We start from the raw sequence: 26,913 nt of genomic DNA on the forward strand, positions 1-26,913 counted from the left end.
GAACGACTATCTTGCGCGTAACGATACAGAGAAGTTATGTACCGCCGCCATTTTAGGGCTGTTTGGGATCCACTGAGACATGGTATATATTTCCAGTTCTCGCCTTTATTCCCCAACAAAATGCGGCTGAAGCAGCTGGGTTCGAACCAGACAGCTTCGTTCTCGGCGGAGGAACGCCGCTGCCACAATACGATCGCGTTGGTCTGACAGTCCACACAAACAGCAGAGTTCCCTCCCCGAATTAATTCGCTTTCACGAGTTCGCGGAGGTATAACAGGACTGAATATAGCTATCACCGAGATTACAGCCCTACGTTTCCAATATCTACCCACTCAACAAGGTTAATGCGGTCTATACAGAAAAAAATAAATAGTAGCGTTTAAACCCTGTTACTTCACTTCTTCATTTCTCTTTCAAGAATGAACTGTGACAAAAGGCGGTTAGGCCTGAGTTCCCTATACACTGTACAGCAGCGCGCAACACGGAAACCTAATGCTGACATAGCATTACAGCAAACGTGTCAAACTAAGGTTAACAAACGATAGCTCTGTTTTGCTTGTTTTTGCCAAAGCAACGGGTTAAGCTGGCGCGCCTACCAAGTGGTCTCTGACGTTACTGAGAATCTATCGCCTCTTAAGGTCGAAGGACAATGTCAAAGGTCAATATTTACGTTCAAGCGGCCAGTCATGTGACGTGCACCTGCTTACCATAGAATAACGCTGTGGCCGAGAGTTGTTGGACAATTTGACCTTGGGCTCAGCTTGAAGGTTATCTGGACAGAACTAAGCGGTGCCGGGGATTGGAAGAGTAGATATATTTGGCCCGCTGCAGTGGACCGAAGGTGCTAGAGCGAACAATGACCGCAACGTGGCGCTGGCACATCAATGTGCACGTACAGGCTTGAATATTGTGGGCCAGTAGTGACGAGAAAAAGCTTCAGGAAATTTTCACTGTCTCGCAGACAGAAAATGACTACCCTGCGAGTAGCCGGCGCAGCCAAAGGACGTCAACACATGACGTACAAAGGCCCACTGCTGTACCCACGTCCTCGGCTTAATCACCACAGTAATTGTCATTATAGACAACACCAGAGTTTAATCCGCAGCAGGATAATGACCTCAAGTTATTACTATTCCGCCACATATTCGAAGTTCGTTCTTAGACTACGCGGGGAAAAAAAGAGCGAGGGTTTTTCGTGACCCACCATTAGGTGAAAGATTAAAGCGACAGCTCACCGAGTCTATGGCATGACCCCCATCGCTTGACAGCAGCAACAACATAACAGTCGTCATTCCCTGCTATTTTTAAGCGCAATTTGGACACCCGCAAGAACGGCTGAAGGGAACCTGCATAGCCACAATGTCAGCCTGCAGAACGTTAGTCCTGTGCAAAGAGCAGGTTGATGAGACTGCTCACGCGATCTGCTTCTTTCTATAACCTCCTGTTTCTTTCCCGCTGTAGCACTTCTTTCAACGTCCCTGACACTCGACGGTGAGAGACGTCCTCTTTCATCGCAGACGAATCTAGTGGACGCGTTCAGCGAATTAGTTCGACGGAGCTTATAAGCTGTAGGCTGTGCTTGAATGAAGCGCTCTGCTTTTGATAAATAACGAGCGCTGTTATGCTCTCGCCGCGATCGAAAAGTGAGAAAGCGCTTCTAGCGGTGGAGGCAGACTGCAGGCCCAATTTCAAAATGTTTTTCGAGAAGCGAGCGGATATAGTTCACAAGAAGCCCGACAAAGCGGCTTATCATTTCGGCAATACGGTGACGCACAAGCGGTGAAATTTCCAGCGAAGAAGAAACGCGAAAAAACAAAACGAAGTGCGGAGAACAAATACGTCACACAAACACACGTGTACGCACAATCTACCGCCTGATCAAGCATTAAAGAAGAGGATAAAAAGAACAAAGGCTACTCAGTTTGCTCACCTGAACTCGCACGGCACAAAGTCTACATTGGGGCGAAGTCGCTGAAAGCAAGCGAGGTATCCGGAGGACGGTGGAGACCGCGCAGAAACCGCGACCGTAACCCGCCTCACACTGGCACATCCAGAAACAGGTCGCCAACACGACGAACGTTTCCGTTAGTTCAGTAAAAGCAGCCCGTCCGATAACACTCCGTGTCCCCCTTGTGTTCAAAGAGAACGCGCGGACTACACACTGGTATCGGAGGGGACACGTGAGCGCGGTCACTCGGAAGCCCCAGCATCCGATAATACGCACTCCACGGCCTACGTATACAGTACTAAAGCAGAGCATATATACGGAGTATATAGAAGAACAAACCAGGAAGCCTGCAGCCCACAGATGGGTCATTAGGGCTCAGCGCCGTTTCACGCCGAGGCCCCTTTCTTTGTGGCTGCCGTGCCGCCGACACTCAGCGCCGGCTATATTGATTGGTGACCCCTCGAACCCTCCCCACATGACAGAGCGCTTCAAAAGCGCGGCGGTGCGACGCCAGGAACAAGGAGTCCGCGACCGAACACTTTTTGACAGCGTGCGCGGCGCGCGTATTGAACGTGCTTTCCGGCGGCGACACATTCATCGTAGTCGGCGAAAAAAACATAAAAGAGAATTTGGGAATAACAATAAGAAAGTAGAGATGGGCGTGTCAGGTTACGAGCATTATTATTATTATTATTATTATTATTATTATTATTATTATTATTATTATTATTATTATTATTATTACTATTACTGCTCCTGTAGTTAACGTATACTTCCTCCTTCGCCCCGACAGCGGCAGAGAAGGAAGAAAGGAAAGAGCGGTAGGGAGAAATGAAAGAGCGAGGATGCGAGCAGCTGCGGCGGAACGGCGACATTTCGGGGCTCACGGAAACGCCCACGCGGGCAAGCGCGCTCCCATAATGCATTCGCGCGCAATTAAGGGCGCCGCGTGTATGCACATGCACACCGTAGAGTCGCTTGATGCATGCAGTGAACGTCATCGCATTCTAGAGAGGAAACGGGCGGCTCGAGCTTTGGTTGCGCCACTCATACGTGTGGCGTTATATCGCAGGGATCAATTGCCGGCGTCTGGTTAGAAAAAAAAATAAAAATAAAAGGCAGACTCTGTGTGTAAGGCCGTGATGGCCTCGCGCGCGCTTTGTGGCATACAGAGCCGGAACGCAACACGGTGGAAGATTTCCTGGCTCTGTTGTGTGGGTCATGAACGCGAAGCGGCTGGGTGATAACGGGTACATCATCCGCTCGCGCACTGGGGCCCGTCAGGAGTTCAGTAGTACCCGGTATGAGCCGATGCTGTAGATGAGGACAGAAGCAGCGATGACGTCGATCAACCTGCTGCACTGCACGTGACAGTACAGCGCTTTTTTTTTTTTTCTTTTTTCTGCGCGAATCGGCGTCCGTAGCACACAAGCCTCAATATATGCAGGCTTTCCCGCATATCCGCGGAGCTTGGCGGCGCAGGCATTACAACAGGCATGACATTTGCCGAGCGGTATGCAGCAGCTACATTACTCCTCGAATTAAGTGTAATGCAGCAAGCGGACGTTATCCATTGAAGTATTTAGCCATTATTGTCATTCTTGACCACACTGTCTAAGTAGACGACCTCTTCCAGTTTGCTCAACCGACGACTCTCTGCCGCCGGTATCGACTTGGCTGAGCCAATTGACCACCGGTTATCCTTCATGCCCGTTCACTCAAAATATGATTCGTTGCAAGATACAACTATAACAAAGCTAATCGCCAAGTGAAGGGTCACCATGACAATCTCCTACAATATCGTACATAAGGAAGCCGAACACGGAGTTTGCAGATGAAAGTTTCACGCAGACATACGGAAAAGAAACGGAAACCCGTTTTCACCCTAAACAAGAAAATGGCGCCGTAAACCAAGCAAGCGTGAAGAAGCATTGGGATAATGCAGTTCTATTATAAGCAGATATCACAGTACAGAATGTACTCAAGGAATATTAACGCAGGATAAACGAGAAGACGAATGTAAAGATCCTACAGTTGTGGAGGATTTGGCTTGGTTTATGACATTTGACGTCACAAAACGAGTCGGCTATGAGGGACACCGTAGCGGAGGGCTCCAGAAATTTCGGCCACCTGTGGTTCTTTAACGTGCACTGACATCGCACAGCACACGGGCGCATCACTTTTCGCCTCCGTCGAAAAGCGGCCGCCGCGCCTGCTAGTCCTGAGGAGGAGGTTAACGTTAGAAAAATATCCACGAGAGTTTCTCGAAATGGTTAAGGCAATTGAGGCTAGCAACTCATCCAACATGTCGATGGCTTCACACCCCACATTCAATTCTCATCCCGAACGCCTGTGGGCAAGTTCGAGAACAGGGCAAGCAGTACGTTACGCGAGAGCCCGACCGCGTAGCGGATAAATGCATCACATCTAGTAACGCCCCTGCATTAGCAGCAAGACAAATGTGTCAACACCCATTAATCTCCCCCTACCTTTGTCTTGCCCAAGATGCAGCCATAGTATTACCGCGGACTTTCAAACCGTACCCAAAACACGTACCTGATGATAAAAAAGCCGGGCGACGAGCCTACCTCGTAAGGCACTTCCCAGTGCACATCACTGAGCTATTTTCCTTCGACAATAGCCGAGTTCGAGACGAAGATCCAGGCTGGCGATGATAGAGGACTCTCACCGAGAAGCAGCCCCGTATACTTCGGCAGCCCCGGTGTTTCTTTCCACAAAAAAGGAGTGGTACCTCGACCGAAGAATGCCGGCCGCGCAGCGCTCACCGGCTGCGAGACAGGGCTCAGACGGTCCCAGATGATGCGACGGAGGACCGGGGGAATCCCATCGGGTTTGGAAGGACGACCGTGCGAATGTGGATGGAGGGAGGGAGCTGCGGATGCATTAGGACACGCTCTCTACTCCACATCACTAAGCAGCAGGAATGGAAAGAAAGTGGGGAAGAGAGGGGGGGCAGCGGTGCGCAGAAGGAGGAGGGGAGAAGAGAGGGTGAAAGAACGCCGCCGCCGGCATCTGGCTGGAATGGGCGGGGCCAACGTGCCACCGTGTTCACGGCATGTGCAAACAATCGGAGCGGCGCTTCAACCATAACAAAGGGAAGGGACACAAAACAAAATCAAGTGAGGAACGGCGCTTTACCGAAGACACATCCAGACTGCGACGATCGGAAGAGGAGAGAGAAGAGAAAGGATGGGAGAGTGTGTGCGTTCACAACCACGCGCACGCAGATTCGAAATAAAGGGTTGCAAGAGAAAAAAACAACGACGTATATAACCACTCCTGCGTTGGCCAGCTCCGCCCTTCCTCCGGACTAGGAAGAAGCAAGACCATTCACGGCGGGTCGGGTCAGAGAAGACGAAACAGCGGAACCAAAGAAAGAAAGTACAAAATCCTCGTTCTTCGCGCGCGAAAGAGAGGTTAACGGACGGGAAAGCGAGACGCAAGAGCCATCGATGCCAGGGTATTAGTACGGTTTAATGACAGACGATGCAGGCGAGCTCACGTGACCGTCTGAGTAGAGCTCCACACAGCGTTTTCCCTCTCTCCCACGACGCGGCAGAACGAAGCGGGAGAGCGGCCTGCGCGAATAATAATAAAAACAAAGCCACGGTCCGCGCGTCCGAAAGGGGCTGCCCCGACCGACGGCGAATAGCAGAAAACGAGACAGAACACGACGATCATTTATTCTCTTGCTCTTACGTCGCCTTTCTCGGAAGGAATGCCCCCGTGAGGAGAAGGGGAAGAGCCCCGCCGGCGAACGAACAGAACTGATGGAACGGACGGAAAGGTTGCGCGGCATAGGTAATAGCTGTACATACCGGGAACAAATCGCCCAGCGCGTTTCTCTTCTCCTGGGAGGGCATCGCAGTATGTAGTTGCCTTCGTGGAAGTCACCGTACGTAGGAATCTAGTTTCGTTTCGGGGTTGTTTGCGAGAGGTATCTGTGGCACCTTGCACAGTAATTACTGTTTTCAAGCAATAATTACTCCATAATAATATGTGCGACAAGTGATTTTTTTTAATGTACCAAATAATTTCCTTCCAAAATTCATAAAATAAGGGAACAATTGTTCCTTAACACCCATATGAGTGAAGCTATAGCGCTATAAACACAGGTTAAGAAAAAAACTTGGCACGTTAAGAATAATTAGTCCAGCTCTGGCACTAGAATCCGGAATCGCGGCCGCCTGACTTGGAAAGTCCAAAAGCGCCATCGAATCTCGACCGCATGGGTTCTTTAACGTGCGCTGACATCGCACAGCATACAGAAGCCGAGCGCCATAACCACTGAGACATCGCGACGGGACACAAGCGCATACACAAGATCTGTGGGACACAAGATCTGCGTCTAGTACCTTTACGCGAGAATCGACATGCGCCGAACGTTAGAGAAGTTCGTAATCTGCGTGCTGGCTGGACGAGCGCGTGGCGCAATCGGGGATCATGACGAGTCGTGGAAAGAAAGGAACACACACACGCAAAAAAAGAAAAACGGAACAGAAGAGCGACGTGACGTAATTACAGTTTGTCCTGTTTGTCGTGAACGATGGTGGAAAGGCCAACAGCTTCGATTAACGAGGAGCATAACACGCTCTTTGCGTTAATTCCTCCAGCGAAAAAAAAAAATCAACTGCGATGCTTCAAGCTCAAAACAAAAGGACAAGCGAGTAAGCCAAAAGGAAGCATTCAATTACGGATAAAAAATCAAAATTAATAGTAGCGCTTTGCACGCTAATTCGCAAGGCTACACGCTAAACAAGGTAGCACAGTTATTCCCCTGGAATGGGGACGGAATTTAACTTGATGACACAGACATTGCAAGTGATCCAGGATACAAAGCAGAAAGAGGGCAGCACGATGGTGGGCTTGACAATAAGAAAACAAAGCGAGCAAAGATTAAGGGAAATCTTAGTCTCAAGGGGGCTTGCCTTTGACTAGCGAATAGAGACGCCCATCAACGCGGCTTCACTTTGTTCTGCGAGTGATACAAGAAACGGGCCCGATTCTCGCACCGATACCAACGAGCGGAATCTTTTAGCTAGCGCTTCACAGAACTCCTTTTTCAAATACTCGCGTTCCTTAATTACAGTTATCATAATCGCTGTTGAAACATCTACTTACCGTTTTCTGGTTATATCCAACCGGTCTGCACCGCAGCAGCATTCCAAGTCACGCCAAGAATCGCAAAGGTCGAAGCACGCGTCTTCAGCGGCGACCAACACACACACGCACCACACGCACTAAGTTGAGCGAACAGCAGAGAGCGCGCACCCTTCAGAGTCAGTGCCCAGTCTGCGTACGCGAAGACGCCGGAGGAACAGCGAGCGGCACGCTAGGCGACGTCATCCCTATAAGCGGAATACGAGGCTTTCCACATATCCGACACGAGTTCCCGCCGCCAGAGTGCTGCTGCTGCACAGGCAGAATCGTCCAAGACGAACGATGGAAATAAGACAAAAAAGGAAGGAAAGAGTGAAAAACGACAGAAGCGGGAAAGGAAAGGGGCGGAGTCTCTTTCCCTCACCCGAAATCCAAGCGCCACCGGCCAGGGAATCATGTTATAAAGTGCCCTCCGGCGCCTGAACACACACACCGCTACGAAAGCGAGAGGGACGCGGAGAGAGACGTTGGAGACAGCGTGCGCAACAAACGCCAGAGCCGCCGGCGGGACGTCCCGTCTCGGGATAGACGCCCTGCGTCGATTCGCCTACCCTCCCCACTTTGCGTCGAATCCTCTCCTTCCACGCATCCGCCAGTAGGGTGCCCGGCGGTGGCGGCGAAAAAGAAGGAAATAAAACAACTGCCACGCTCGTCACATTGTCTTGAGCGCGCTGTTCGTTACTTTCCGCCGGCGCCTCGTTTCGTTCATTTGTTCCTTCGGCTCGAGCGACGACCAGCAGGCATTTCGCCAAATCCGCACCACGCCGTCTAGCTGGCGGAGGGGGAGAGGGATGACGTCACGGACAACGAAGGACGACCAGGGTCACTCGGCGGCGGCTACGCGAGAGAACCGGCGCACGTGAGCCGCCTGTCATCGAAGCTGCAGGCATCCTCCGAAGCCGGGTTGTCACGGCCCTGACTCACCGGCAGTCCGGCACACGTGTAACTAAGTGCGAGCCGGCACGGAACGCGGATGAAATGATCGGCCGACGGACTCGGCGCTTTAATAGCTCACGGTGGTGTTGACACATCGGCGCGTAAGCACCTGTTTAGTACGCACATCACGAGAGCCTGCACGTACAGCATGAAACATTTGCAACTCGAAAACCAAGTCTTAATTCTATACAAATGGCAGCACGCCTTCTAGCCCGCTAACAATAGGTCGCCACCAGAAAGGAGAAAGAGGAGAAACCAAAACATTGTCGAATCACGGAAAGTGACAACTGAGCTATTGAACTATACGCCAAAATATTTCTCTTGTGACAATGAGCGTGTATTCTGATTTCGCAACCTGTAATATTTCATTCCGTACCTTCCATGTTTTTGTCCTACCTCGTCACAAGCTTCAAGGAGTAGGAACATTAATATGGAGTCGAACTCGTATAAACACCGAAGTCAAAGAGGACGGCGAAATAGCTATATATAGGTATATATCAAAAGTAGCAGCGACAACAGATAGGCTTATCTGTTTATCTAGAAGGGAAAATGCATTTCAGCAACGCCTGTGATGCACTTCTTGCTGCACTGTTGCATGTCGATATCGTATATTGGCAGCACACCGTTCGCTAATAACGTTAGCTTAACCTGTTTCGCATCGAACAACCCGCTGGTCACGATGACTTGGAACTAGCCACTGCCTACCGTAAAAGACGATGGCGGTCGTGCAGAAAAACAAGGCGCTGTTGCGTCCCATGAGAGTGTGGAAGGGCCGGCCCGTATCTAACCTTTATCGGAACTATGTACGCAGTTCTCCGAGCTGTGCCTTCTGGACGCTATCTAATATGCGCCTTGGCCTTGGGTGACACAAGTCTCCTAGGCGGCATAGGGTGACATTCAAATCAATGACAAAACGCTGTTCCTGGTCGGTAGCATGTCTGACAGGCATGTCTGGGTGCTCGACTGACTGGTGGCCTATACAGTAGCGGTGAATGATCTGAGATAACTAGTATCAGTTCCTGATGCCGCACCCTCGTTTTGAATAGGCGGATGAAGCTGTTGTGACGAGCTGCCTTTTCCCCCCTAAATTTTGGGTGATAATGGCCTCCATGGTGTCCGCGTAAAGACCCACGCACTTTATTTCTTCACCAGGCCGCTTCAGCATGCTCAGTGCGGTATCGATGGACCGCAAAATAATGCAAACTATTCAGCCGAATTATGCGTAAATGTTTGTTCATCTTCCCGAATCAACTCACCATCTGTGCTTCTGTACACAAGCGAATGTGAACGGAGCCTACCTGTTTCAAGCCTAAGCAATTGGAATGTGATCCGCTATAGGATACCGCATTGAGTTTGAAAGGAGAATGCAAGAGCAAGCTGCGGCCGAATGTTGAAAAAGTCGCCATCAGTTGGTTGGCTGTGCCATGCTGGCCGAGGTGGTTAGCCGACAAAGACCGATCTAAGGCCAACGTCAAAACCCAAGATCGGGCTAATGTAGGCAGCCGACCTCTACCCAATAGTTTTAGTTAGCCAGCCTGCTCACGCCAATTTCCAGCTGACCACAATCTGACCGTTCAGGTTTCGGGCCCAGGTAAATGTACATACAAGCACGGCGCAGTATACTAAGATGGAGATAGTGAGCTCGATCCTGGAGTGCCGAATAAACAAACGGATTAACTTGGCGCTAATCATGAATTAATGCGCGCCAACACTATTAGCCCTTACATTGCATGGTTTAGGTTGTTGACTTCCAATGGTGCTACTCGATTTGAACTGGAAGTGATTGGGGATCTTAGCACGGTAGCGCAATAAAGAAATTTTAGACCGTTTAATTCACTTTACGACAGCAATGTGATAACGGCAGTCGGGTTCCACTGAACACGGATGGAAGTTGATAAAGACAACAAAATTATGTGCAATACCAACAGGCAAAAAACCTAGCTTTAACCAACCTTTACGAAAGTGTCTGAGACCGAATAACGATCGACAACGGCCATCAATTTGCGCGACCACGTTCGAACTATGATTCATGAAACAAAGCCTTGTTGACAAAGACGCCTGACAACGCGAACTTTTTGAATGCACCTTGCATGGCAACCGGTGTAGCAGCCTGACAGTACACCGGGCAACTGGCATGGCGCTCTTCTAGAGCTGAAGAACTGAACGGGGTCTTCCATGCAACCGACGTATAGCTTAATACGCAAAGTTAACAGCAGGAACCCTAGCGCTGATGTAAGCAGCGGGGAGGTCGCGGAACATGGTCGCCAAAAGCGGAAAGAAGAGGACGGGGACGCCTCCCGGAAAAAGCTCTTCGCAGAATCGCATACACACAGGGGGCCAAGGCACCGCCGAGCAAGGCAGATCATTTCTTGGCCGCGCCCCAAGCGTTTGCATCGAGGAGCAACGACCACCGAGACACGGCGCCACTAAGTCCCCACTTCGATTATGCGCATAACCATGGGCGGGCTTCCCTTTGGGATCGTGTGCATAAGACTGGATTTTCTCAAAAGTGACTCATAGAAAGAACAAAAAAAAAAGGAAGAAAAAAATGATTTCCGCCTTCTCTCAGACGCTGCAAGCCAATAAATGAGCAACGGGAGGGAGGGGGGGGGGGGGCAAAGTTAGCGCATATTCGACCGTATAAGAAGTCGTTTAGGTGGTAATGAAATGGAATCGGTGTTTTCGAAATAGGGAAAAATTGGCGCAGGCGACTCGGATGTCACGACATCCGAGGCGAGCGACGATGGTACGACAACCACCGCAGAGACAAGTCATTTCCAATGATTACCAGAACGAGGGATGAAATAAAACTAAACGCTAGCCAGGAACGGGGAGGGGGGTTGTTAAAATGTAAGAATAAAGAAAGGAAAAGATGGAGGCAAACACAGAACGCTAAAAAAAAGAATGAAAACGCCGCTCGGCTGAAGAGAGTCGGTGATGTGCGCGGAATTTCTCAATATCGTCGGAATTTTCGGCCCGCAAACCATGTCGTACCGCGCATAGGACCGGGAAGCTGTCGACGACATTCCTCGTCGTTAAGTTAGGTTTAGAAAAAAAAAAAAGGCCGGTGAAGGAGAATAACCACTTCCGTCTGATTTGAACGAAGCGAAACGCGTTGATTAGGATGAAAGCGTTGTTGTGACATGCACTGCGATAGCAGGTCAGAAAAAATTTTTGCGTCATAGATGCATCATCGCTATTACCAGCTCTGAACACGTAACCAGGAAAAAGAGAAACAAAAACAGAACAGACATCCATGTTCACTGAGTGCGACAAAAGTGCAGTGCTGTATCGTCTCCAAGGAGCAGAAACCGCGCGTATCACACGTAATTCGCCAGTGATATTCTTCCAGCTATATAATAAAGCTCCCACAATGACGGGTTGCAACTTTTCTATTGCTGTGAATCGAGATTTTAGCTGAGCACTGGGTTGACAATATTGCACTGAAACCACACACACACACACACACACACACACACACACACACACACACACACACACACACACACACACACACACACACACACACACACACACACACACACACACACACACACACACACACACACACACACACACACACACACACACACACACACGCACGCACGCACGCACGCACACAACATAAGCATAAGTACCAAACTGCACCGTCTCTCTCCGTATCTCAGAATGCCTCGCCAAAACCCCAACTTTAAAAAGGCATCATCATCGTCATCAGCGTGGTGATGCGGGGAAGGGAACTGAGGTATCTCATTCATCCTGCATAGCACTCCAAAGGTCACGACCACGTCTTCCACGCCCTCGCCTTGCTCTGACAACCCCAGCTACGTTTTCCTTTCCATTCAAATCCTCCCTACACGCGCTTCAAATGTATACAGTGTTTGTCAAATTGAAGTTATGGAGCCCAGGGTGTTTGCTTCTGAGCCACTTGGTGCCGCTTTTAATGCATTTCCAGTGTTTTAAATTTCTTTATGGTACATTTTCTTTTTGTCCTACCCTCTACAATGGGAAGGATCGCCAATAATGCTGAACAGCACCACTACACGGCTCAGAAGAAGATCCCCTGGACTCTACACTTTTGACAAAGGCTGTGCATCTAGGCTCATCCTCTTGACTCAACGTCGGACATCCCTGAATCGAATTTGTTCTTTAATCAATGCTGCCCACCGTATCACTAGGCGTCACCTGGGCCAGCATTTTAATTTCTTCTCTAACCGTTACCGTTGTCATCATAGATTAACATGTTAACTATAAAGTAATCACTGGAGTTTCCAATACCCGCACGCTAACATTTGCTCTCGCTTTCAAATGCGTATTGTACCGTACGATAACACGACCCCTTAGAGCAGGCAGAGGCCGCCTTAAAAAGAGCGTTCGCCACGCAGTCCTCACTCGGACCCCAACGAAAAAGGCCGCGTACCAGGCCGCGCGCAGTGCGCCGCAGACCGATCGTTGGCGAAAGGAGTGCGGCGCAGCCTCGACGCTTCGGGTCAGCGGGTTCACGCCAAGGAAGGTGGGCGACAGCAGAGCATTCCTCTCTCGCGCCAAGCCGGCCGCCGCGCCCCGCATACGGAACCGGCGTGGCGTCCCAGCCAGGAACGCGGCGGTGTCGTCGAAATGGAGATCACACGAATCCTCCATCCTTCCTTCTTCCGGACGTCGGAACTTGTGCTCTTCGATTTGATTAAAGCCCCAAAACTCGGCGAACATCGCACAGAAAGAGAATGAATAGGTGGAGTCGACAGACAGCCGAGGCAGTTATACATTAAATTGCTCTTGTGACTATTGAAATATATATCTCAGACGTGTCAGGTACGTTCAAATTCGTCTAGGAACTAACGGGAACCTATTTAATTCTGCCACGCTGTTGCCGCGGCTGTGTTCCGAGGAACGTGGATCGGAATCAGCTAGCTCAATGGACAGCTTTCATTTCCAGATTGTTATACAGGAGAAACGTCAGCGCAAAGCAGACAAGCACAAGACGGGAGATAGGATAACGCGCTACTGGCAACTGATTATTTTGTTGAAATGCACAGATAATATATAGGGATATCGTCAAACCACCTATCAGCTGCCGCACACGTCAGAAAGCCATATAATTATCTAACGATAAAATTCATGTTTAACATAGGGTGACCTAAAACCGATAAAAACTCAGATGACTCCTTAAACACAAAATGGCACGTGGTGTAAAGGGCCAAAGTAGCATGTTGGAATGGATAAGAATATACAGGAGCCTAAGCGCATAAAAAAAAAAACAACCCCGAAAACCCAAAAAACACATGTAACATCCTTTCTTCAATGCTTCATGCCTAAGCACCTTGTGCCACCGCAGAACAGACAAACAAATATTCTGTGATGATTGGGACCCATCGATATGTTTGAAGGATTATGAAGGGAAGATACCAGATAAAAAAGCACATGAAAACATAAAAACCAGAACAAAGCGCATGTAACAGTAATACATTCACAAACAGTTTCGTCCTTTGAATACAAACAGCATGGTAGCACAACTCGTACACTTGTTTGCTCAGACAAATTAAAAAAAAAATTCTCACTCTTATACAGGAAAACCGAACCATCTGTTACACAATTTTGGGCATTTTTTTTTTCCTAATCCAAAAAGCTTCCTTTAGTTCACTAGCAACACGTTCGCAGCTTCGGTCTAAAACCACTGTCCTTTATATAGAATGGGTTTGCACTGGCGTAGATCACAGTCCTTGCTGTGAAGCGGCAGATTAGACCCCGTTCCAGTGTTCGTTGAGCGTTCACGCTCCCCTAAGCTTTCGTTCAAAACAGCGCCCCGTTTGCCCAACGTCTTACCACAAGTGAGAGGAACCTGATAAATAACCCCTTCATTAGACTCTACGTACCTATGCCTATGCTTTGTTCCGCATGTTCTGTCTTTCCGTTTTTCCGTGTTTTTTACGAGGTCACAACGCGGTCAGTTTACGGGGGGTTAAACTTTGAAGCTACTTCTTTCAATTTATGGGCTACTCGATGGCTATAGGGGATAACCACTGGCATAGTTATCTCGGCTTCAGGATTGGACCATTTACTATTCTTTCTTTTTACACTTTGAAGAAGCGACTCCGCTACTCCCGTCACGGCTGACTGAGGGAAGTCTGCATTTTGAAGCCTAGCTATCTGTTGCTGGAAACTTGTTTGCATAGTATGAGAACAGGACTTCACAATGGCTGCCTGCAGGGCTGATGTTGCATTAGCTCGCTTCACTGTCTTCGAGTGAGCTGATTCATAGCATAAAAATTCTTTCTGGGCACGTGGGTGGTAAATCTAGCATAGCTTAACACCCTCCTATAGATAGCAACGAGTCTAAAAATTAACTTATCGTTTCCGGACTGCCCTTGCGTAAATTCTAATCCTTCTCCAAGCTCACAAAAATTTTCAACACTTTCATTAACTGTGCTTAGGTAGGAGCGCTTATCTTGTTTACTTAAAATAATTGAAAAGAAAATCATCCAGAAACCTGAAAACTTTCAAGACTTTCTTTATCTAAATGCCCTTCCACACTTCGATCAATCATTGACAGAAAAATGTTGCTCAGAAAAGGCACAACGCGAGAGACAATATATGTCCCTTTTTTCTGAATGAGCTGTACAAGCTTCAAGCTGTACAACTGAGGAGTTTAGGTAAATTTCTAACCATGACATAAAATTTTCAAGCGAAACACCGGCTGCATTCCGAAAGGACACGATCCCGTTCTCTTCTATGCATTCGCGAACGGCTATGAGCAATTCTTTATGGGGAACGGAATAAAAAAAGTTCCTTGGCATCAACAGAAAGGAAAAGCCCAACCTGCTGACTCTTTTGAAGAAAGGCAATTATTCCCAAATAGATTTTTGTGGCGAAAGGATCCCTAACCACAAGTTGGTTAACACTTACAAGGCGCTGCCAAGATCCTTGCTCATTTACAATGCAACAAAAAGGCACACCTTTTTTTATGAGTCTTCGCCGTAAAAAAATATGCTAGGACTCTTGCCCTTGGAGTGACTTACAGACTTTGCTAACCTTGGTAGATCCAGTTCGTTGCAGAGGGCGACAGCACTTGACTCTGCCCTGGTAGGCTTGAGTTTGGAAGGTTCGAAGTTTTTCTCCACTGCACAGCAGGCATTTGCATTATAAATTCCCGCTGGTACCACGACAAAACCTCCTCCTTTGTCTGCTTGCACCAACCGCAGACCGTTTATGCGTTTAGGTTCTGCTATCTTCTTCTTATCCATTCCAACGTGTTGTTTTGGCCCTTTACACCACGTGCCATTTTGTGTATAAAGAGTCTTCGGGGTTTTTATCGGTTCTATGTCACACTATGTTAAAGAAGGATTTTATCCTTAGATAATCATCATTATCATCATTTATTAACCCTTAAAGGTCCCGTTCGGGACATTACATAAAAGGGGGGGGGGGGTACAGGGTTGTTCAGCAGTCATACATGATAATAAATATAAAAGTAATATAGAAGTATACAAATATATATATATATATATATATATATATATATATATATATATATATATATATATATATATATAAAATAACAGGATAAGACTATATGGCTCTCCGACGTGTACGGTAACTGATCGGTGGTGTGACGATGTCCCTATATATATATATATATATATATATATATATATATATATATATATATATATATATATATATATATATATATATCATGTGTGTACTTCAACAACAGAATCAGTTGCCAGTAGCGCGTTATCCTATCTCCTGTCTTGTGTTCGTTTGCTCTGTGCTTACTTTTCCCCCGTACGATCATGAACCAGCTGACCAAGCAACAAGGTTTATTCCAGACTGTTTACTTTGATTCGCGCGGCATTTTTTTTTTCTTGCTTCCGCAAGAAAAAATCAAATTAAACAATTCACGGAGGAGAAAACGCAGAGAGAGAGGTTATGCAAAAGCCAGTTTGCCAGACAGAACAGAAGACGCCACGCCACGGTTGGCGGGGAACAAGCAAGGAGAATTGACGGTGTTTTTATCGACGGGTGCTGTGAGATAAGATTTAGCCCGCGTTCCCGGCCTTTGTGGGTCCGGGACAAACGACGCATACTTTGGAGCATGGAATTCAAACAGATGGCATGCTGTATAAATATTAGCTAGAAAGGAGTTTAGACAATGCCCAGAAAAACAGACGTTCACTAGTTCGTCACGTGCGACCACAATTATTCACTCCGTTGTTATGAATTCGCAAGAAAGAGCAGACGATTTCGTGTCCCAGAGGTCTCCTCAAAAGAAAAGACTAATTTAACTCGCACACCGCCACAGAAACGCCATTTCTAACAGCGATTCAGACAAAGGACAGCAAATAGAAAGCGTCCATCTTAACTCCCAAGTGGCTTTGACGTTCTCCCTAACAAAAAACCAACCGATACGTTCACGAGTCAATTCAAGTGTAGCTGGAGAAGTGTACCGCAGAAAAATAAAGAAAGGAAACGGTCAAAAAAAAAAAAAAAAAGAGGCATACGAAATGCACAACGCGAACGAAGGGTCCGTTCCAGAAAATTTGGGCAGTTAGGTTGTTTGTCACGTCCACGGGCAAGACTGTTAAACGGAAACATAAACCTAGGCCCGTATAACATAAGCTGGTAGCAACACGTCTGAGTTATATCCAAGTCGGATCGAACTGTGCCGTCAGTAACGAGCCCGGTCGCGTGTCAGATGTTATTCACCTGTCGACATGCTCGTTATAGGTGAAAGGCAATTCAATGCTTGTGTGTGTGTGTGTGTGTGTGTGTGTGTGTGTGTGTGTGTGTGTGTGTGTGTGTGTGTGTGTGTGTGTGTGTGTGTGTGTGTGTGTGTGTGTGTGTGTGTGTGTGTGTGTGTGTGTGTGTGTGTGTGTGTGTGTGTGTGTGTGAGAGAGAGAGAGAGAGGCTCAAGTTGGCTATAACGTAACGGGCGAAGCACTAAACGTTTTGCGATGAGTGGAGATAAATTTCATTTCTAAGCGCTCGATTCAAGCTTTTCCAGTGAGGAGAGCAGATGTTTAAACAGATCCTACGTGTGGGGTCGCGAAGGAGTAGTGGTAACCTATGCGCAGATATCATTGATACAAAAGGCAGATTCCTAGACAGCATGCACTATTGGCGCAATATTGGTACAGTGTTGATAGCATCCGGTCCAACATATACCGGCACACTGCCAAACATATAACCTATACTGGGCCGATCGTTTGTACCGCACCTGGGTTTCGCGCACGGCACAGTCACTGCAGGCAATCTTCTCTAAAACCTACCCGTCCAAACCTAATTAACCTAATTAGAAACATCTCGTTATTACAGTATCATGCTCTCTGCTTTCACCTGACGAATATGAACACTTAGTCTAAACTGTGTTATACACGCACTGTACAGAGTGCATCATAGTGCAATACCTGTCTGGGGGAGGGTGGCAATGACCCTCTGTGCTAAAAAAAAAAAAAGAACTTGAGCATCTTATATATATCTCACTCCCATTTCGTCGTACTAAGCTTTTAACTTAGCCGTAATCGAAATTCAGCGTTACAATGATTTTACTCCGTCGCCTTTTCGAACCGCTTGCTATCATCATGCGACATACAAAGGACGAAGCCGAACAACAAGTGGCTAAAACCTACCCCCGTTACTCACATGAAGATGATATCCATGTACTTTTGATCCGCGAAAGTTGCGCCTCCGAATGCACTTTTGACAATGTCCCGAGCGCAAACTCCGAACAGACCACCACTACGCCGGGATAGCACCACCGACACTAACCAGCCGCACCGCACAACGTGCAGGCTGGCCACGAGTGAGCACCGCGCGCCTCTAGGCGGTGGCGTTTGTGGATGCAGCAAAGCTGGCGCGTTGTATTTTCTTCGCGCCGAGGCCGCCACGGCGTTTCCCTGACGACTGACTGAATGCGTGCGCGCTTCAGTATCTGTCAACCGCATTGGTCAGCGCGCCAATCGAAGTTTCTCGCCGAAACGAAAGCAACGAAAGCGCCAGCAGGGGAGATGGAAACGGAGAGGATTCGTTGAGGAGGAGTCGCCACGCACGACTCTTTCCCTCCAAGTTTCAACGCTCACCCGATCCCTTCCCTCGCGACAAAAGTGAGCTGTATGTTTGTTTGCTGTTTGTTCGTGCTTTCCATGCAGACCAAACAAAACGACGCCTGTGACGTCATCGGTCTTATAGTCGAGTTACCACAGACATATATTGGAACCAATCCACTTTAACCAGGCTGGAATCCCGAAGGGAAGTGGGGAGCATACGCTCGGGAAAATGGAAAAGGACCTAAGATATAAACGCACTTTTCAGGCGCGGAGGAATCACTGTAAGACAAGCACAGATCTCATAAAAAAAAAAACAACTTTTTCAGCCTGAATTCTGGAAACGCAGTGGTACAGCCCTGCCGGTGTGGCGCAGTGGTTACGGCGCTCGACTACTGAGCCCAAGGATGCGGGATCGAATCCCGACCTTGGCGGCCGCTTTTCGATGGAGGCGAGAAAGCGCCGGTGTGCTGCGCGATGTCAGTGCACGTTAAAGAACCCCAGGTGGTCAATATTTCCGGAGCCCTCCATTACGGCGTCTCTCGTAGCCTGGGGTCGCTTTGGGACGTTACACCAAACCAAACGAATACATGAATGGGACAACACGACTGAAATAATGAATGACAAAGAAGAGGAATAAAGAAGGAGGGAAGGAAAGACGATACAAACAAGAATGAAATGAATTGTAACGGTGCTCACTGAGTATGGTAAAGCAGGTTATCCAGCCTCTATAGCAGCGCACAGGGTGTCTGCGTAGATCAACCGCACGCTTTCAAAGTCAAAACAGCGGCGCAGGAAGACTGCCGCTTCCCTCTAAGATACTTGCCGGAAGACAAACGGCACTGAAAACAGCCGAGGAATAGAAATGGGCGAACCTACGTCAGGATTGGCTAAACGTTGCATGGGTGCAGACGCAACTCGAGACGATAACCGAGGCAAAGGAGCGCCGGTCAGTCGTAAACTGCAACGGCAACAGGTCAGGGTCATCGTCGGAAAGCGAATGGCCCGCATGTCACCGCGGAAAAGAAATCTCAGCATCCGCATAGTCAGAATATACAGTCGCCATATATACACCGCAGGATTTCCGTAGTAGATAAGGATAAAGAGATAGCCAAGGCGCATAAAGAGTGGCATATCTTACCTCTATGTGCATTGCTTATGAAATGGACGTATAATGTGGAACTATGTAGTGTGCGATCATCCGTCCACTGTATGCGTGATAACCTGTAGCATATCTTAAAGGAAAAAAAGTATAATGTGCTTACTCTGTCCACTGCAACGTAGGAAGGGTAGCAACAACGGGAGCAACGCACTAACAAAAAGAGCAGAGGGGAGATATTATATAGTGTCAATCAGTGTCACGTATTTGCGAACTGTATATGCAAAGGTAACGATGGCAACACATAAGGGCCTTTTTTTTTTTATCTACACCAGTGCAGGGAAAATACATTGTAGGTATAGGAGATTTTCTACACTGGTGTAGCTGGTGTAGGTTAAACAAATGGCCCTATAATATGACTCATGAGGCGTGTCTTAGACATGGTTAGGAGTTAGGACCACACAAAATTTGTTCTTGTAATGACACTAACCAAAATTTTGCATTTTATTGTATTCAGCTTTATGGAGCATATACAATTAAGACCATCACGCGTTAAATACAGGGTAAAGTGAGTGGTGTATTAGGAAATAAATTTGTTTAGAGAACTGTCAGCGTTTGCTACGGAAATTGATCTGTTTGAAAGAAAAAAAAGAAAAAAAACTAAGGACACATGAAAATTCGACAGGGGAATTTTCTCTCAGTAGAAGAGTCGGAACAAGTGAGATGTGTTCATTGTAGAGAAATATGAAATGCTCGTTTTTTTTTTTCTTATATCCCCAAGCTTTGTGCATATACGAGAACATGGCCGATCGTGAGCTCATGCTCACATGGGCACCCGACACAAGATCGCTTTGACACAATGCTCTTGATGGCTGCACGACTTCCAATCTCCGACAATAAGCTTAATGAGATGTGCAACGTTGTTCCCATCTTGATTACATGAATCCTGCCATCTAGTAATAAGTTTTTCTCTTCATGACCTTTATGTAGTCTGAGAGGAACATTGATATTTGTTGTTGTTGCTGCTGTTGTTATTACTATTATTATTATTATTATTATTATTATTATTATTATTATTATTATTATTATTATTATTATTATTATTATTATTATTATTATTATTACAGCGTTACGCGCACGTGCAGCACATTCGTCAGCTTTCTCAGTGCCGCTGATTCCCACGTAGGTGTAGGACTTAGCAGAACTTTGCTACCTGTCTTTGTTGGTAAGATTTTACTAGATTGTTTAAGGCATCCCCATTTAAGACCTCTTTTGCATTTTGGGGTACAACGCTGCGATAACGTTTAATAGTAGGTGCACATAATATACTATTTTAATATTTTTCTTTAGTATCATTTCTACCGCTACTGAAGCAGCATAACATTCGGCAGCGAGGATTGCAGAGCACTCAGGCAACCGCACTATTTTCTCCCATTTGTACTGAATCAATGCACTTGCACCATATTTTGCTGTCTTTGAACCATTTGTACAATATGATGCCTGTTTATTGTATTTGCATCTAGTGCTAAAAACTCTCGTAAAATGTGTTCTCGTGGTTTGCTTTTGATGAAAGCGTGTTAGCGTAAAATCACACAACGCGGGAAAAAAGTACCGTCGTGGCAGCTGCAGATGGGTCTTTAAGCGATATTGAGAAGGACGTCCACTAAGTCTCATTATATGCATTTTTCTTCAAATCGGAGAAAAGATGGTTCTAATAATTATGGTTTACGGTTGAACACACTTCCTGACGGTGATATAAGAGCGATGGGATAACAGAGGTGCCTTGGTCGAATTTGAGCTTCGACAAGTCTAGTATAGGGCTCAGGCGGGAATCGCCTTGGCCCATTCCAAAAAAAAAAAAAAAATGGACTTGGTCCATCCCTGAAATTGAGGTGACTATACTACCAAAATTAACTTCACCCGATTCGAGAACTGAGTTGACGAACGTCAAAAAACCGACTTGGCCACTACCCAAACTGACTTTTCCCAATGCGAGAATTGAATTAACCCCCTCCGAAACAGAACTAACCAATCGCCAAAAGAGATTTGGCCAAACACCGAAGATTCGATTGGAAAGCCATGAAGTTTGCCCGGAGAGTCGAGATTTCGAAGCTTTCCGTTGGTTGGCGGAGTCAAGCCTTCTGACCTTTTTTTCTCGCTTGGTTCTGACAGACAAAATCCGCTCGATTCGTACTGCCGTCCTAATTTGCTTCAGCTGCGCTGCAATTGTATATATAGGATGTATTATTTATGTACCCGATTTTTGCAGTGTTTCTTTTTTTCCTGTATTTCTTTTTGCCCACTCCCCTCTGAAATGCCTGTACGGCCCTGAGGGTAAAGACAAATAAATAAATAAATAAATAAATAAATAAATAAATAAATAAATAAATAAATAAATAAATAAATAAATAAATAAATAAGACAGGCGCAAACGTCAGGTCCAAATGCGATGGCTTATCATGCATTTCGTGTATACGATGCATGCATTTCATGGTCTACACGAGTACCCACACTTATTTCTTTAAATCCTCTCCAGCTTGGACCACTCTATTAGTTTCTAGTACGTGTAAATAAACAATAAATTCACCGCTTTTAATTCGACACATCGCGGCAAAACTCTGATGACCGATGACTTCAACGCATTGTGGAAATGCATGCATCAAAACATTCTGGAAACAAAAAGCGATTAAGTTGTGTTCCCGGGCAGCTTTCTTGAATGCCGAAATTCCTTGCTCTTATATGGACGTGTAATGGCGCTCTCGTCCTGATAAACATGTTTCCCACCCTCTCCCCCGAATCCCTCGAAAGAAAAAAAAAAAAGTGCGCAATCCAGGTTCCCAGGAATGGGAGCTGTTTACATGTGTCGAACCGAAGGCTCCTTGTCGTTACGCCTATAAAAGCGCAGATGAAAAACGCTGCATATGCTTTCCTAATGACGGGTGTTGGCGAGCATTTAATGGCTGGCTTTAATGACACGCGCACATTACGGGCGCCTTCATTACCAGACGTCGAAGCTTCGAAACCCGGCGATCCCATCTCCTTATTAAGCTCTCAGGATTCAAGAAAGCATACCCTGCCTTATATTTCTATTCCATACTGCGCACTCTTGATCCCAAAGAGACTAGCGCGGATACACAAGAAAGAAAACGCTCCGATCTGCGCCGTCATTCATTTCTTTCTTTTTTTCTTTTTTTTTTTTGCAAAGCGCTGCTTGCGCAAGCAGAATGGTTTCTTGATGCGACACCTCGTTAGGCAAAATGGCGGAGACATCTTTGCGCGCTCCAGTGACTCAAAAAGCATAACACGCCTTCCCTCTGGGAAAGAAAGCGCATAACGAAGTTTTGAGCCCGGACGCATCGTTAGGGTCGACTCGCTTACTTCTTCCGCAAGAATTCTGGCCAGAAACAGCTTCAAAGTCGACATATATGTGCGCTATAGCGACACACGGAGGAGCTTGGTGTGTAGTAGAAAGGGAACTCTCTACTATAAGTAGCCAGTGACTGGGAGCGACGTTAAGGAGAAGCCCTACACTGGCTAAGTCGACAACTGCCCCACCTACGACTCATTACCATTCATGAGAGATGCACACAAAACATATATGTATACGCTCAGCGCGAGGCAGCATTCAGGCATGAATAGGATAAGACAGGTCATATAGAAAGCAAGCAAGAGCGCAATTTTTTCCAACATGAAAGTAAATGCAAGGGAAAGAAATGGAGACTTAATTGGAATTCGATTACTTCTGCGTGACATATTTACATCCACGCTATACACAGGCACGCCGTAACGGAAGACAATTGTAGCCTCTAAAAATACTTTTTAGGCAACGTATACATGAAGTAGGGTATCAGTATACGGACACTTCCTTTATTTTTTTTCGCCTTCACAATACCATTTAGCAATACTGTTTAAGATATTGCTAAACATTAGTGGTAACAGTATTTTTATTGATAACAGTACTGTTTAACAGTTAAACTTTCCTGTTAAACTTGCCAATGAACCGACGGAATTGTAAAAAATGAATAAAAACGGCACTGAAACAATCTATTAGCGCGCCTTACGAACCGCGAGTAGTCGAAGCTAATCTGAAACATTCTACGATTCTACCATACGCTGCGTCATATCCTGGTTGTAGATATATATTGAGCAAGTAAGGGATTTTTTTATACACTTGGTACAAAACCTCGGAGCCGATGAAGCATGATAAAGTCGTCTTTAACTGCATTACACGACTGACAACAAACGAAACCTGTGCCCACTCCCCCACTCCCTATATAGCAGTAACAACGGTCCTTACCGACCTCTTTCCTTTTACGCGCTGCCTATCGACGTCCCTCGTCTCACTCTCCCACAGGAAACGAAGGCCAATCTGAGTACTTCCTATGGAGCTCGGAGAACCTACCGAGAAGCCAGAGGCCAGCTGCGAGCAACTAGAGCAGGTCTGATTAATCGCATTCCGGCTAGAATGGACGCACGGAGGAAGAAAACAAGACGGGAGCGAAAAGGGGAGCCCCACTGACTGGGGCTTCGAGACCCGACAAAGAGCGCGCGTCAGCATCGCCTGTTTGTCACAGAGTGTAGTGCGCGTCTGTCTCCTGTGCGCAGCGTTAAAGGCTGCATCCGGCGCAGCTACAGTTCGCATTAAGATGCGCCGCAGCCAGTCTCAGCCACAAAAGAGAATTAACTATGAATTCAGCAGCGGCAAGCATCTGTTTGCAAGGCGACGGACTACGCTCAGAGCTGAGGCAGGCGCGCCGAGCGCGCTCGCGTACCGCGAATTCACGGTGCCACGGATGGCAGCGGAGAAGGCGGCGAATCAGCCTTCACGGCCGAGTCGCTCGCCTAAGCATGCACGCACTGTCGGTCAAGTGAATCGGTCCCGCCGGCTCAGAGGACAGAGGCAGCGGGAAAGGAACGAAACAAAAACAGCATCGAAATTGAATAGGGTTTCGAAGACGACGGCGCCGCATAAGCCGTATACATAGCTTGGTGGCCTCCGCAGAGGCAAAGGTTAATATGCTAGGCGGTCATTAGACTCTGGCCAAAAAGTGCGAACGCTTCAAGGGGCGCACTAAAGTTCTGAAGCTTTGTAACACCGCTTTCACAACTTTTTTTTTCGTTTCAGTGTCATACCGATTGTTCCGGATGTATACAACACAAAGACTGGAAACATGACTGGAAACATTTTGCACACATTGCAACGTGTTCGCTGTGAAATTCGCCTCTTGCTCTCTTTTTTTTTTTTTTTTCAAGATGCTCCCAGATGTCTCCTCATTGCACCAGCGATTCTGCTGAAGCATGCGATAACAGTTAGTATTCAAAGACACACTTGTACCACAGACTGGCTGCGGGACGAGGCAGATTTCAAGAAATGCATGTTTATCCCACGGTTACAGGGAAACGAACAAAGGGATCAACGAAGGTATGAACAATGTAGTCCCAATTCTCTTGCTCTATGGGCCGATGTATCACCAATTTTGATGGTATGTTTCTTGCTTACAAAACTCCCTACCTCGGTCGGGCATCCCCCCCCCCCCCCCCCCTCCTTACAGCTGTTGCTCTCTTTTGATAAGCTCCACGGACGAACTCTAAAATTTCCTCGCATTTCATAACAAAGAAATTTTCGGGCGGCTGCCGTAAACACAATTGTAAACCAACAATCCGGGAGCTCTGCGGGCTTTCGAAACATACCTATACCACGGCTTCACTGCACCTAAAGAGACTCGCTCTGTATAGAAAGCTCAAGTGAACGCATGACGTTATAAAGCAGTTTACCTGGAGGATAGTTTGAAATACCGACCCGTCAGCAGTTTAAAACACAACTGACAGGCAGAAATAGCCCTCTTTCAGCTTGTACAAATGTTTCAAGCATTTGTAACACATTGTGGCCAGGAAACTTCAAACCGGTTCTCGATCGTTCAAAGAGCAATGCCATACGGAGACACTAGAGAGATTTAGCTTACCATTAGAGAGATTTAGCACACCGTGATCCGCGATCCGCTACCGTGGACCGCCACCGCGCGTTCCATTGCGCATGCCCAGATCACTTTGATGCCGATAGATGGCGCCACATACTTGATGTCGGCACATTGACCTGGCGCATCGGAACCAATCAGCTTGAACGCCCCGCCCACGAGCGGTAGAGTTTCACGGTGGCGGATCGCGGATCACGGTATGCTAAATCTCCACCGTGACACTCTACCGCGTGTGGGCGGGGCGTTCAAGCTGATTGGTCCTGATGCGAAAGGTCTATGTGCAGACATCAAGTATGTGGCGCCATCTATCGGCGTCAAGGGGATCTGGGCATGCGCAGTGGAAGGCGCGGTGGCGGTTCACGGTAGTGCATCGCGGACCGCGGTAAGCTAAATCTCTCTACTCTTCCTGTCCGGTTCGCTGGCCAAAACGAGGTTACCCCGACTTCCATGCCAAACTGCACAGCATGCTGCCGCAATGCCCCACTCAGCGCAATATATTTTCGTTTCTATAGTGACTCCACATACGACTAACTCGACTTATAGACGCGTTCTAGACAAATGCGACGACAGGCACCAATTTATCAAACACGAGGCGCGAGCATATGATTGCGCCCAGAGCGGACAGCCCGGCGATGGGTGAGTGTACCGTAATATTGCGGACTTAAGCACGATGTCGAAATTCGCGGCTCCAAAGGCATGCACTTTGGGCTTGTTGATATAGCATGACAATATACTGCGCGGCGCCAGAAACTAAAACCAGCCAGTGGAGGCAACAGCAAGCGCCTGGGCCTAATTCTTGTTCTTCTGTCCTTGGCGTTACGCTATAACGCTATAAGTAATCCGGAGAGTTTTAGAAGACCACTGGTGCCTGTGTGTTTGGGTGTGTAACGAAATGGCGTACGTGAACCAGAAGAGATTTACCGTGGGTGGAAGGATGATCAATAAGAACCGAAATAAAACAGGAAAAAAAAAGATGAAATGGATGATTAAATTGCACTTAAAAATCGCGCCAACACGGCAGACTGTACTCACCACGAGACGCAAATTGCGTTAGAGTGACGTAGCAAGTGGAGCACCGGGCCACGCGCCCAAGCACGCTGAAGATCACGCACAAAGAGAAAATTAGATTTAAAGACAGCCCGTACGGGACAGCACTCTCTCCACGGCGGGCCTTCTCTTCTAGAAGACGTTGTAGGTGTGAGATGTGTAACGAGAATCACGATAATAAGAGAAGGAGAACCAGAAGTACGCATGCATGCGCTGTTGCCTCCGACACAGCCACAAGTGCAGTTCCGGGATCACGCTTCCCTCGAAGCGGTCAGCGAAGACCTGCGCGAACGATTCGTCCATCCGTCCGTGCGCGTAGATGAAGTGCGGAAGATAGACGGGGAGGGGTAGTAAAAGAACCGAGACGTACACACGTGCGTCACAAGCTGGCAGACGCAGAACGGCCGTAGGTCATAAAGATTACGGAACCCCAACGCCGGCTCAATTCTCCCTGCGGTGTGGCGATGTCCTGTAATTGCTCTGGGCTTCTGTGGACACCCAGCAGTCGTGGATGCATGACGTTCTCGTCTTGTACTGCTTTGAACCGGCGCAACACTGGAACTGCACGAGGGCAGGTGAGAAAAACGACACACTCGGGGAGACGTATTATCTTGCTACGTGATGCGCGAGGATACACGCAAGGTGCCGCTGCTTAGCTACAATTGACCATATTAATGTAATGGT

General features: G+C 47.4%; 1 protein-coding gene across 4 annotated transcripts in view; it reads right to left on the reverse strand.

The window, feature by feature from the left end:
• Positions 1-26,913, reverse strand: part of LOC146182299 (uncharacterized) — a 238,159-nt gene that overhangs the window by 30,799 nt on the left and 180,447 nt on the right. The window contains exon 1 of one of the 4 annotated variants that reach the window (XM_084577392.1): positions 7,091-7,538. The exons of the other annotated variants lie outside the window; for them this stretch is intronic. The gene's annotated coding sequence lies outside the window, so the exon portion shown is untranslated. Of the gene's footprint in view, positions 1-7,090; positions 7,539-26,913 lie in introns of those variants that run through there. 4 annotated transcript variants of the gene reach the window in all.

The sequence above is a fragment of the Amblyomma maculatum genome, chromosome 8, assembly GCF_055883805.1.
Source record: "Amblyomma maculatum isolate TAMU_Amacu chromosome 8, ASM5588380v1, whole genome shotgun sequence".
Lineage (NCBI taxonomy): Eukaryota > Metazoa > Arthropoda > Arachnida > Ixodida > Ixodidae > Amblyomma > Amblyomma maculatum.